The sequence below is a fragment of the Egretta garzetta genome, unplaced genomic scaffold (assembly GCF_000687185.1).
Source record: "Egretta garzetta isolate BGI_Z169 unplaced genomic scaffold, ASM68718v1 scaffold314, whole genome shotgun sequence".
NCBI lineage: Eukaryota > Metazoa > Chordata > Aves > Pelecaniformes > Ardeidae > Egretta > Egretta garzetta.
Genome location: NW_009259531.1, coordinates 2,310,878 through 2,324,570, shown reverse-complemented (window position 1 = coordinate 2,324,570; position 13,693 = coordinate 2,310,878). Strand labels below are relative to the sequence as shown.

Sequence of the window (13,693 nt, the reverse complement as noted above, 5' to 3'; positions counted from 1 at the left end):
AATCAGGTAAACTGAAATAAGAAGGGGCAAGAACACATGGATGCACAGAACTCATCAAAACTTCTACTAATGTAATAGCTATGTTCAAAGTGCTTTTAAAAAAACAAATAAAAGCCACCAGTACAAAAGCATCACGCTGACCTACAATCCATCTGTGGGCTCCTTCTGGTACAACTCAAAACCACTTTACTAGTACTATCTACTTCCAAGACAGATTTGAACCTGCCTTTCAGGAAATTAGTTTTAAAATCCAGAAAAGCTGCCTTCAAAAAATACAAGCCAGCAGTCAGTCAGCATGCACATTTTCTATTGCATAAAAACAGTTAGACTTCTGCATCATACCACATTGCTTTCCTACAACACTGAAGAGGTGGCTTTATAGGATCGTTTGTTTCCACTGAAACGGTGAATATAAAAAGGAAGTCTATTTTAAAACTAATGATTACACATAATAAATCGTAGTTTATCTATAAACCTTGCCACCATTTCTTGTGAATTTTCACAGTGAAGCTAACTCCCTCTCTTCACACATTCTTATGGTTTCCACAAACTAGCTTCTTAGAGAGAGGGGGGAAAACCCGTAACAGTATGTACAGATAATAATTTCTGACAAATACATTTACATGCTATACTTTAAATACCAAAGCTTGAAAATAGTTCCAGATATCTATTTGAAGGTCCCTCTACAATCCCCAGCACAGAACACTGGGTCTCAGCTTTCATTAAAGGAACCAACTATAAACTTGATAAACGCAATTCACCTGAGCTTGCCAAAAGCCTGAAACAATTCCTTTAGAGGTCCTGAACTGTCCCCTTTGTCTCAGTCAGTGTAGCCTTTGAACAGTACAGTGAAAAAATCCTTATAAAGAACAACTACAGAAATCAGTAACTGCCAATTTTAAGGATTTACAGCGATAGGCTGTGGTCAGATGTGTGGGTATAGGTTGATGGGAATCATAAGTATTCTTTCACTTAATAATGACAGAATATTTTATTTTGGGACATATAAAGATTATTATTTGTTTAATTATGCGAGTGGTATGTGTAAAAGAAAGAGCACTAACAGTTCTGTAGCAGTATCCCAGTACTTCAAAAAATTCTATTATATTGGACATACTCAGATGAGACCAACCAATTATATTACCTATGCATTACAGCATATTTAAAAGTTATTACTACATATTTTTAAACCATTTAATATACTGAATTTCTAACAGGAATCACACACATGAAATTCCAAACAATTATTACAAACAGAAGGAGGGAAATAACAATATGATGTAAAGCAACTAAACGCCTGAAAACATGCATTAGAAAGGAAGCACGTGGATTTTACAGAGGTAACAACATTGTATTCCCCTCCTGAACGGCAGAGGTAACATCTTCCACATTTTATTGCCAGTCAAGTCATGGCATGTTACCTTTGGGTTGTGTTTTAAGATTACATGGTTAAGACCTACTTTATCATTAAGTTTTACACAGGTCACTTTTATACTTAAAAAACCCACACACTGATATCTCAGAAGAAATCAGGAAGTGGAAACACATTTCTGACACATCACATGAAAACAGTTTGGTCTTCTTTAAATCTCCAACCAGTCATTGTGCTATGTCCTACATAAGGAAAGCATTAAGGGATCAGAAGACTGGGTGAATGCAGGGTTCACACTGGACACCTTGTTGTTTTGGGGGGATGGGGAAGGGGGACTAATCATGTACGCTGTGTTGTAAGTCTGACAGCAAGTATTAAAGGTCAATTCACCATTCACTCTGAAAGAAGTAGGCACATTACTGGCAACTACAGGGCAAAAGAACCCCCCACCTCTGATGGTCAATTCTTTGTATGAATATTGCACACATGATTTTAAATATAGACATGCTTTCACTTCTACTGGTGGTACTCAACACAGAGAATCACCCTACAGGATGACTCACATGATAGGATAAAGTTAGAAATCAGCAATGAGGGCCTTTGAAAAGCAAACTGCCACTTAAATCATGAAATGAAAGTTTATACTTCAGATATTTGTGAATTGCCTTGTTAACATACTTGTTCTTGTTCATAGCTGGCTTTAAACATTACCTTGTTCCAGCCTGTGGTTTGGGGCCCATTTCTAAAATCCTTCATCATTTCAGCACTGAAAGAGGATGTTAGTGAAGTTTTGCTTGTGATGGCATTTCTTAGTTTTGTTCAGACTGTACACTTCCATACCTGACAAAATACCATATTTTTTTCTTTAACTTGCATCCTACCTAACCTTTCCAACACCTTCAAAGAATTCTACTTTATAAGAGGGAGATCCTTAAAGGAGTAAGGCAGGTCTCTCTAGGAAAGACAGACTATAAAACTAAACAGTATGTGACATTTTATTTTGCCAGTTTGTTGTCTTCAAGCTCTCACCCATCTTTTCCCCTCCATCTGTAGTATGTTTAAGTGCCATGGAACCTGTAATATCTACAGCTGTGATTAAAATAACATTCATAACCACCATAAGAATTTAAAAGGTGCTTGTGATGCTTATGATTATCACATATACTTAAAAATCCCTAGCATGCACAGAAACATTACACAAAAAGTATAATTCTATATGACTCAAAAAGAATGTATCTAAACTCTATTTGAACAGGTCTGATTTCACTGCTTATCTTGTTCCCGTTGTCTTCTATACTTATGGGTTACTGACACTGAGCAAATGAGATGACACTTGGGCAACCTTCGCTCCATCTTCTTTTCACATCAGCTCCACGAGACTGTGGATTTACAAAGACAGAAAAAAAGAAAGAGATGCTGGGCACAGAAGCTCTTGGCAGCAACAGAAATAAGAGAGACCAAGCAGGAGGGCACGTAACAGGACTAGGAAGGAGAAAACAGTAAGCTGCCTGAGTCTCAAAAGGGGGAAGAGCTTCTTCTTGAACATTAGTTTAAGACTGAAAAGAATGTTTGGGGTTTTTTGTAAAGGAAGAAAAAAAAAATAAAAATCATTCTGTTAAGCTTTTCTACACTTTTCCAGCACTTCCACGCTTTTCGTTGCCCTTACCAACCGAAGCGATTTTATGGTTAACAGCAAGTTACGTGTTTTCATATTATTATCCTTACAGCTGTTAAAGATCCCAATCAAGAGCTTACTTCCACTACATTCAGCACTGTAAGAATACAGAGAAAAACCATGCTTTCCCTAAGCATCCTACAACCCAAATGAATGAGAAAGGTGAGGTAAGTATACAGGCTGTCAGTATCACAATCCTAATCCTGTGGCAAAACTGGAGTTTAACTTCATGCTTCTGAGTCACAGTCCAGTACCTGACCCATAAAGGCATCTTTCCTTTTCTATAGTGTGGTGTGTGCTAAACTTTTCTTGGCCTTGGAATGCTGCAAAAGTGAAATTCATCCTTGCAAGGAAAGAGTCAGACCTATTTTTATGCTACCATATACATCTTTGAGCCATATGTCAATACAAGAAAGGTGACATGCCTGTAATGTAAGCACGCTTGCTGTAGCTGTTCAAACTACGAGATTCTTTCTTGTGCTTTTCATCTTACCGTGTTCCGATTTGATCTGATTGAACCTACAATTCTTGCCATATGTTTTGTAGCTGACCTAGAAAGATCCAAGACAGATGCAGACTACTCTTAATTTCATGATACTCTTCCATACACTCATTTGGTTTATTACTCATGTGGCTACTGGGCCTGTTTTTACTTTCATTTGGTTTCATTTGAGGCATGCATTCCAGTTTCCACGGTTCATTTTGTAAGCAAAGTCTTAAGGGTTACTTATCGTTTGAAAGTAGAATTAAGCCAAAAAAATTCAAATTTCTATGTTAATATTTTCCCTATTTTACCAAACCTGAGCTATAAAGAATAGTTCTCTTCACAACTCAAAAAAAAAGCACAAAACCCCCAAACCCCTTAAAATAGTGGTGACATATATTTTATTTTAACAAAGCATAAGAAATTGTGATTCATTATTGTATGTGTTACCTGGTACTCAGTACTGATACTCAGGACAACATCCTAAAAATAAATGAAATTCACAAAGTTTCCATTCTTGAATATCCCAGTTCTAGAGGTCTTATTTTGCACCACCTGAAAGTACATTATCAGCCATCAGGACACCTTTTTCATATCAGATTTCACAGTGTCTTTTTGAAGAAAGATTTGTTGTTCAGTGCAAACAGCCATTTTCGTTTAAAACAAGTACAGCTAAAAAAAAAATACATTACCAGTTGATGGAAATCAGCATCGGCTGGTGTCACATACGGAAGTCTATTCTCTCCAAGTTCTTCAAGAAGCTTTTTCTTCTGTTTTGGAGGGGTAAAATTGAAACAGAAAATTAAGACTAAAAACCAAGATCAAGACAGCCATGCATAAAACTAGTTGTATTAAAAAGACATAAACATGTGCAATCATTTCTCTTACTACCTTAAATTCTGGAAAATTAATAAGGAAAAATGAATGCAAACAATCAGTGGAGCTTTTCCACCTACAAACCAGCAATGCAGGTTAGGTAGTTTCAGAGCATGTGAGTATTTTTGCTCCTAAATTCTTTTTATAGATTATCAGTCCTTATTACACTGCTGAAAATCCATCTTGGTCTAATGTTCTTCAGAACTATGCCTACTTTGTACCTTGATACTAATTTCTTATTTAATTTTCATTTTATCTTCTACTTCAATTTGTGGATCCAATGGGTACAAAGTTCATAGTCCATTAAATGGCTCAATAATATGCTTTATTAAAACAGTGAGCCTCAATGTTGGGCATACTCTAAAATGTTTCCTGAAATGCGTGTATGAAGGAAAAAGAAAACATCCTCTACTGCACACCAAAGCCCCTACGACCTGACAATACTTAAAATTACATACTCAAGACCCCCCACATTCCAGCAGACAGCCCCAAATCCGGTTTGATGTTGGGAGTGCACTAAGACAGCTGACTGTGAAGAGCAGGTTTTCCCTGTCCCCCTTGTTTTCTCAACTCCCTTTTTACTTCTGTTTTTGACTGAGAGTATCTCCACCGATGTTCAGTCAACACAACCACTAAGGAATTATGCATCCTGCATGGATGACCAAGGAGCTTCTAGTAAAACTCAAAGAAAAGAGAAATCTCTATGGAATGTGGAAAGAGGGTCAGGCCACTTAGGAGGCATACAGGAATGCTGCCAGAGCACACAGGGAAGCAACTAGAAAGGCCAAGGTCCACCTGGAACTAAGTCTGGCAAAGGATATCAAGGATAACGAGAAGGGCTTCTTCAAGTATATCATCAGCAAATGGAAGACTAGGGGAAATGTGGGACTGCTGCTGAACGAAATGGGCGCCCTGGTGACAGAAGATACAGAAAAGGCGGAGTTACTGAATGCCTTCTTTGCTTCAGTCTTCACTGCCAAGGATGGCCCTCAGGCTCCCCAGTCCTTGGAGGTAAGCGAGCAAGCCTGGAGAAAGGATGACCTTCCCTCTGTCGATGTGGATCAGGTTAGGGATCTTTTAAGTAAGCTGGACACCCACAAATCCATGGGTCCCGATGGAATGCACCCACGAGTGCTGAAGGAGCTGGCAGACATCATTGCTGAGCCACTCTCCATCATCTATGAAAGGTCCTGGAGAACAGGAGAGGTGCCTGAGGACTAGAAGATAGCCAATGTCATTCCAGTCTTCAAAAAGGGCAAGAAGGAGGACCCAGGGAACTACAGGCCGGTTAGTCTCACCTCCATCCCCAGAAAGGTGATGGAACAACTCATTCTGGGTGTCCTCTCCAAGCAAGTGGAGGAAAAGAAGATCATCAGGAGTACCCAACATGGATTCACCAAGGGGAAATCATGCCTAAGCAATCTGATAGTCTTCTACAATGGCATGACCGGCTGGGTAGATGAGGGGAGAGCAGTGGATATTGTCTACCTTGACTTCAGCAAGGCTTTTGACACTGTCTCCCATAACATCGGGGGGGAGTGGCTGCGCTGCCATTCAGTGGGACCTGGACAGGCTGGAGAGTTAGGAGGAGAGGAACCTGATGAAGTTCAACAAGGGGAAGTGTCAAGTGCTGCACCTGGGGAGTTTGAACCCCATGCACCAGCACAGGCTGGGGGATGACCTGCTGGAAAGCAGCTCTGCTGAGAGGAACCTGGGAGTCCTGGTGGATGACAAACTGACCATGAGCCAGGAGGGTGCCCTTGTTGCCAAGAAGGCCAATGGTATCCTGGGGTGCATTAAGAGGAGTGTCGCCAGCAGGTCGAGGGAGGTTATCTGTGCCCTCTACTCTGCCCTGGTGAGACCCTACCTGGAGTACCGTGTCCAGTTCTGGGCTCCCCAGTTCAAGAAAGATGAGGAACTCTGAGAGAGAGTTTAGAGGAGAGTGACTAGGATGATAAAGGGACTGGAGCATCTCCCCTATGAGGAAAGGCTGAGAGAGTTGGGCTTGTTTAGCCTGAAGAAGAGAAGACTGAGAGGGGACCTCATCAACATGTACAAATATCTCAAGGGTGGATGTCACAAGGACGGAGCCAGACTCTTCTCAGTGGTGCCCAGCAACAGGACAAGGGGCAATGGGCACAAACTGAAACATAAGAGGTTTCAGTTGAATATGAGGAAGAACTTCTTTACTCTGAGGGTGACAGAGCACTGGAACAGGCTGTCTGGGGGCGTTGTGGAGTCTCCTTCTCTGGAGATATTCAAAGCCCGCCTGGACGATGTCCTGTGCAACATGCTCTAGGTGAACCTGCTTTAGCAGGAGCGTTGGACTAGATGATCTCCTGAGGTCCCTTCCAACCCTTGCCATTCTGTGATTCTGTGAATTGATAAAAGCCTGGTTTTTCCCAAATGGCATTTTCCAGGTTTTTAATAATGAAAATAGAATTTTTGTATGCATTATACAATTAATTGTGCAGCTAAAGATTTAGAAAGTGCAAAAGAAGCTTTAAACATGCCATCAGATTTTTGGAATCAAATAATCTCAACCCATGACAAGACCATCCACATTTATTTACGCACAATCTAATTCAACACTAACTCAACCTAAATACAGATTAACAACAGCATGAAAATTGTTACAGTGGAAGCATTGGCCTAGAAAATTAATACACTACTTCCTTTATTTCTTCCTTCTTTTAGCTTGCAAGGATGGTTTCTTTACAAACTTCGATCATCAACAAATATTTACTAATAAAAATGCACCTCAAAGACCATGAAACTACATCTACCATAATACCTGAATATTTCAGATAACAGGATTCAAATTCTCATTTTCATTGCAATATTTTCAACTACTTAAACACTATCACAAGAAATAATTGAAATCACAGTTCACTCAATACTTTTATATTGTAAGAGCAAGACCAGATGGAAATGGAATACAGTTTTTAAAAGAATAAGGGTGTACTACAAAGGAAAACACAGAATAAGTTAAAGAAGGGTATCACTAACACTTCTGTAAAGCCAAGCTATATGAGAACAACTGCATGTTTCATCACTGTCACTGCAAATTGATTATCCCTCAGACAAGAGAATTCATTGTTAAAAAAACCCCAATCATCTCTGTTTTTCTTGTAAATTCCTCTTTTCATAACCTGTTTGGGTTGTATACAGGTCAAAAGAGAACTTCCCCATTCTGGCAATCCTATTTTTAAAATGAAGAAAGAAATATTACATGTAGTAACTAACTCCTGGCTTATAGCAAACACATAAACAAGGAAAGCTGAACTGTGAAGAGTGTTACTGTGTATCTTATTCTGTGACGGGGAATTTCATTTATTCAAATTTAAGCATCAAGGAAGATGACAGAGGCTTAAAATCATGAGCAAGTGTAGAAGATTTTAAGGTTTATAACTAACAGATCAGTCAAATTAAAATAAGAGCAGGTAGCTCTCACTCATCTCCACACACACTCTGCTATTATATGAAATCACTGAAAATGTCAGATTGGTTTCATTATCTGTAAGATAAACCATATTAAACTGTAGGAAAAAGTCATATATTTCAACATGGACTCACATCTGTGGGCAAAAAAAAAAGAGGTGGGAAGACGAGTGATTCTGACAATTTCTTTGTCAAGTACCAGCCTCTTGGCAAAAAGCACACAACATTAAAATTCACTCTTGCGTATAGGTAGTACTAGTTCACATTTGATTGTCAGATCTGGCTAAGTGCCGCGCTTCAGCTTGATGTACAGACTAATACACACAGCTGGGTGGTATAACACACTGCTCATCTCTTATGCAAGAAGCTGTCACACAGATGTCAAAAACATCAAGCTACTCACAAATACCTCAAAAAAGTGGAGGAAAAAAAAAAAAAAAAAAAAAAGAGAGAAAACCTGAAGATCTGGCTATACCAGCTGGCTGATGTGTAAGTCTAAGCACTGTTACATAAGCACTGCTTATAGGCTCTTCCAACACATAAACCCCTAAATAAAGAATAAAAGTGGCCTTTACTAGGAAGTTGTCAGGCATCTTGAAAAGCATTTTTCTAAATCTGATTTTTACATTTTAAAAATTTTTAACACTGTAACAGTTCATTCAGGTACCAGTATTATGTTTCTTACACTTCAAAAATCAATGTGATTTTCATATATACATTAGTGATACCACTATGTGAAAGACAATCTCACATGCACCATCCCTATAATGTCATCATGCACTCTGCACTGCTCAGGAAACCTTGCAAGTGTTGTAGCTGGGCCTTCAGAAAGGAGAAAATGTCTGCAAATATCCTATTTTGTAGGCTGCTGTGAGTATTAATGGATCTATTACACCTGACATTACTGGAATGAATACCAGAAGCACTAATGCCCAAATTCAGAGCGTGCGATGAACTTCCTGCAGATATTAACAATCTCTGCTCATTTATTAGTAATAAACAGGTTTATTAATGAGATGGCCTGTTGTAAAATTCAGCAAGTGGAATAGTAATAACTGGAATCTCTCTATGCTATACATACCTTATTTTTCTCTAAGTTTATTTATGGCAATAGAAGAAATTCATTTTATGTTACAGAGCAGGAGAAGCCATAGAAACACAGCTAATATACACGAAAGTCACAGGCCAAAATGCAGTTATGTTACACACCTATGGACTGCTATTTCCAAGTTAAGTGGTATAAGGGAAAGACAGGACTTGACGACATTCTCTGGCCAAGAAGCATGACAGTGTAAAAATTTTTGCAGCTGACATATTTCCCTGAAGGGTATCAATACCATTCTCAAAAGGTTTCATTTCGCTCTTAATTGTAAGACAAAAGTTCAATATCTAGGCTATAAGGATTGTAAAGGCCTTAGTGTTTCAAACATAGAATATCCCCACTTAGTTTCATCATTAGCCAGAAGAAGTTACTATTCTGGAACAGCTCATCTTATTTTTCCCTAAAAAAGATTTTTTCAGAAAAGATGGTATTTTGAAACTTGTAACAGGCACGTTTCTGACCTCTGAGGGAAAGCAAGCAACCTTTTTTTCAGCTATCGATTACTTACTTTCATCTTACTATCAGCATTATGCAGAATGAAACAAAAGATGAATCATGCTATGGAAAAGATAAATGGAAGAAGACAACTCAAAAACTGAATGCATTTAACTTCTTATTTTCTTATAACAATTCTTAGGTATTTGTTATTTACAAATATTTCATATACACATCATACTAGGGAACAACTATTTTCCACACTCTGTACCTGGCTGAACTCTTCAATCTACCTTTTGGGCAAGCTGGGGCAAGCCAGTGCTTGCCTGATGCAGAGAAAACAGCACAACCAGCAAAGCAGTTCTATGTTGCATACACTCTTCCCTGCAAAATAATTGAGTTTTCTGTTTCACTACCTGACTCTTGTTACAGTGACCTAAAGTCCCACCTAATGTTGCCTTAATTTCATGAGGTTTTGTTGGGTTTTGTTTTTTGTTTTTTTTAAATAAAGCAAAGACTGACAATGTTCCTCATTTTTACTCCCCTCCACCCCCAGCAGTCTTACAGCAAAGAGAGGTAAAAGAAAGCTGAACATTTTACGTATCTCATGTCTAGACCTGACAAAACATCTTACTGGGTCTAAAGGAAGGAACAATATACTGCTAGGCGAGAGTGCAAAAGGAAGGCATAGTAGCTATGAAACACCACCTCCACTCACAGCCTAAAGAAGTCCTTCTGCCTCAACTCCTTTCATTAGAAATTCTTAAACATTGGCCTATTTTTTTTCATCCTAAAGAGTTTTGCTAACTGCCCACTGCAGTTTTTACACTTTTGAGAATACTGACTAGGGACCAGAATTAGTAAAATACAGACACTTAAGTCTTTTTGTTTTCAATGCAATCCAATGTGTTTGCAGTAATTTCTGGGGCAGCTCCTGAAAAAAAAAAAAAAAAAAAAAAAAAAAAAAAAAGCGCCCCTATTCAAAGCATAAGAAAGCATCATCTCCAGTACTGTTTTTCCCAATAGTCTTTTGTTTTCCAAAAGGTTATCATGTTTAGCAAGGCACTCTGAGAATGCATATTGTCATGAAAGAAAGATCTGAATCATAAGTTCAGACACAACCCTTTGGTTTTGCAAAAATCCCTCCTTTCTTTTAGCTTTTTCCCCACATAAGAATGTACATTATGGTCTGTGTTTCTCTTGCATTTTTTTTTTTTAATCAACTATAATAAAATGTGGATTTCTTTCAAGTCATGCAAGAAGAAAAGGTCTAGTGCTCTGAGTTCAGAGCTCAATGGCTTTATAAGAGGAAGATTAAATATTTTATATAGTAAAAATTCTGTGACAATACTAAGGCCTCATCTAGAAAAAAGCCACCACTTTGCAGGAACTTCCTCAACCTTACCTCCTAACATTCTTTTATATGTTTTTAAAAATAAAAAATTAAAAAAAAAAATTGGGATAGTTTCTTAGGGCAGGAATATGATTTAGAAGTTGACACTTGTTTAAACTACAGGGCTTTCTAAGTGTTAGCTGTTAAAACTTCATAGCAACCAAGATCATTCAAGTGGCTCACTAAAACCAGTTATGTCAGAAATGAACATAGAGTAATAAAAAATACATTCTAAATGTAGTATTACAGCTTTTATTTCTCCATTATCACATATATTAGATTTTGGGGTTTTGTTTTTTTTTTTTTCTTCAAATTATTTCTGTAAACTGCACTCATTAGAGCATCTTAAGAGACTGGCCAATTTTACAGCACCATTTCCTCACATGAAAAGTTTATTTCCAGGTTACCCTTCATTACACTCAAGTCTTACCGAAAGCCTTGTCTGTGCTACATTCCTTCTATAATACAGCCTGTCAAAAATAGTGCAGACGTATGACCATACTGTAGCACACTTTGCATACTACAGCTCCCCCCCATAATGCTATATGCCCAAAACATTTCCATATTAAAGACAAAAATTTGCATTATTATTATTACTCTATATAAACTCATATCAAAATTATCTATGACTCTCTAACAATATTTAATAGCCCATAAATCCATTTCCTAACTATACTACAATAAAGTATTCTGGTTATTTAACATAACCAATGTGCACCTTGCTCTCCCACTGAACAAACCAGTCCAGTTACAGAAGTAATAGGATGCAGTTCAAGTGATCTGGTCGTGAAAAAAATGGCATCATGAGCAATCTACTGTAATGCAAAGGCCTCAGGTCTAACACCAGTATTTCTAACTGAGCAGCTGCCTACAATACCGTTTGATATTCTTTCTTGCAAAGGTACTGTTTGGCTTTGCCTACTAATTTCAACCTCTCTTACCCTTTCTCATAAATCAACAGGCCCAGATTTAGGTTCACACACACACAGACCAGTCATGCATACGCACAACATACTTGACTGATGTAACTGAACTAAGAGTTAATTTATGCATTGAAGCAGCTTAGCAGTGTGTGAAAAATGTCTTTGCTACCAGTATCCCCTCTCCCCACCTTGACATGTTAAGGGCCCCTTAATTGTTGTTTTAACCTACAGGAACATTGTTCCTTTAGCCAGTGGCTGTTAATGGAATAGAACTGGCAATTTTCATACCCAGCTGAGCGCTTATTTGTCACACATGGATTAGCACTTTAAGTAATCATAATAAAAATTTGAAATGATAAATTGTTCAAACACAGCCACTTTTTGCTGACAAAATGAACCTAAGCCTCCTCAGTATACCTCTCAATAAGCTGCAAGCATCTTGACACTATCATTCACGTCTTGTTTCCTCTATCATCTTTTTGCATCCTCTTCCAGCAGCTACCAGTTAGTGGATCAGCTGTATCAGGTGTGAAGTACAAACATTCAAACTCTGTTTGAAAATAATGACCAAGTTTCATTTAGATCTCCAAGTTCTTCAGTTTTCTTCTTATACATACAGACACAAGAACATACATGCACCTAAGAAAACATTTAAAACTGTGGATACTTTTTATATCAACATGTTTGTGAACCACAAGGAACAGATAAGGACACTAGGCCATTTCTGCATGCCATTCTTTGCACTGAGAAAACACCAAGAGTTGCAGAGAAACTAGATTTTTTAATCAAGCAGTTCTTAACCAGCTCGCTTCCAAAGAATCAGCAGACAAAAACCTTAGTGACTGTCACCAATAACTGATTCTGCATGATATAGCAAATATAACCCTATACACCCAGTCCCAAGAAACCAAGTGGGTTTGAACAGTTGTGAAATACTAAGCACCAATTCTTTAACAGAGAAAACACTCAAAGAGGAAAACCAGATAAAATAAAACCATAGATTATAACAAGGGTTAATGTTGAAACAAGGATACATTTGGCACTGCTGTCTGTAGACCTCTCATGTTCTAAGGCCAGCAAGAAGTTATTGATGTTGCCTAACTTCTACCAAAGCCCGTTACAAGAAACTAGGCACCAGAGCTGTGTCGCCTCAGAAGGCGCATACTAGGCTTACAAATGGGAAATACACTGACACAGTGCTCTTTCTCCTTGAATGGCCCAAGGGAACAGAAAGAACCGTTAAGAGTCACCACAACATTGTGGGAAGCATTGCAGATCTGCAAGGTGGAATTGTACAGCCTTCAGTGGGGTATATCATCTAATTTGCATAGCAAAGTAAGAGCAGACATGCTGACCAAGAACCAGAGGATAAAACAAGGACCTCCAAAATGAAAACCAAAGGCTGGCACAGCTTGAGATGCATATTCAGTACCTCTGTGACAGGCTTGTAACCTCCATAGATGTAGACAAACAACTTTCAAACCCACATATGAGCAGGTGTCACTAATACAGTTTTCCAGAACTGCCAGCAAGAACACAAATGCAATTCATTTTCTTGCAGCTTTTCATCATTTCCAGACAATAATGAGCCTTGCAGGATTTCTGGTCTATATATATTTTGATAAGTTATGGTAGAAGTATCCATTGTGTAATAAGGATACTTAAAAAAAAAAGGGAGGGGCAGAGAATTCTAAGTGCTAGAACATCACGCAGAAGAAACAGCAAAGTAAAGTGAAAATAAAATGGATAGTTGATAAAAAAAAAGCTATTTCCTTAAATACTTAAGTTTAGCATCAAGCGCAGTTTCCAAAGTTCCCTTTATAACACTGCTGAAAATAGTGTTAATGTAGAAAGAGCAGGTGCTAAGTGCAAATGCTTGTGCCATACAATCAGCTACAAAGAAGATCAATAAGGAGCTAGAGCATTAAATTTCACATACTGTAACTGTCATGCCCATTACATAGTGTTTGAACATCTTCGTAGGCCATTACA

General features: G+C 38.2%; 1 protein-coding gene across 4 annotated transcripts in view; it reads right to left on the bottom strand.

The window, feature by feature from the left end:
- FTO (FTO alpha-ketoglutarate dependent dioxygenase) overlaps positions 1-13,693 on the bottom strand; it is a 260,976-nt gene that overhangs the window by 209,289 nt on the left and 37,994 nt on the right. For 3 of the 4 annotated variants that reach the window (XM_035893132.1, XM_035893135.1, XM_035893134.1), the window contains exons 2-3: positions 4,224-4,301; positions 3,982-4,086 (exon numbers count right to left, since the gene is read on the bottom strand). The gene's annotated coding sequence lies outside the window, so the exon portion shown is untranslated. The remainder of the gene's footprint in view (positions 1-3,981; positions 4,087-4,223; positions 4,302-13,693) is intronic. The other variant, XM_035893133.1, reaches the window with a different exon arrangement.